The sequence below is a fragment of the Morus notabilis genome, unplaced genomic scaffold (assembly GCF_000414095.1).
Source record: "Morus notabilis unplaced genomic scaffold, ASM41409v2 Scaffold1333, whole genome shotgun sequence".
Taxonomy (NCBI): Eukaryota; Viridiplantae; Streptophyta; class Magnoliopsida; order Rosales; family Moraceae; genus Morus; species Morus notabilis.
The window spans coordinates 302,312-302,907 of NW_010364060.1; positions in this window are offsets into that span (position 1 = coordinate 302,312).

A 596-nucleotide genomic window follows, 5' to 3' on the forward strand; every position below is an offset into this window, starting at 1 on the left:
GCTCATGCATATTTATTCATGTGTACTTACAGTTATTTTGTGAGATATAGTTCCTACTTGCTGAGCGAAAGCTCAATCAGATATGTTCATGCTGTAGGTAAGAAACCTATCAGCAATTCTTGAAGGGCAATGGCAAGCGGCGGACGAATGGTGGAGATGGGAATGGATACCGCTCACGCAGTTATCTTCCGCAGTAAGTTTAAGAAAAATCATGTATATGTATATATGATTTAAAGGTTTCAAGCATGTATGTTTAAAAAGTTATAGGTACATATGTATGTTAAGGAAACCGAGGTTGTAGCTAACAACCCTCGTTTTGAATATTTAAGTTTTAGAACGTTGCAACAGAGCATGCAACAAATAAACAAATTTTAAACATGACGATTTAAATGATTGATTTTAAAAGGGCTTTAAGATGTACTTGAATTTAAGATTTCTCACGAAATCCGTTTTAAAGTCAAAATTAAATGATCCGATTGAATTGGCTAGTTTTAGAAAGGCTTTTAAAGAGCATTTGAAATAGAGTTCAAATGCTGCTCTGTTTGAAAAATATTTTTAGAACGTTTTATCTTAACTGAAATTAAGAAAAGCTTTAA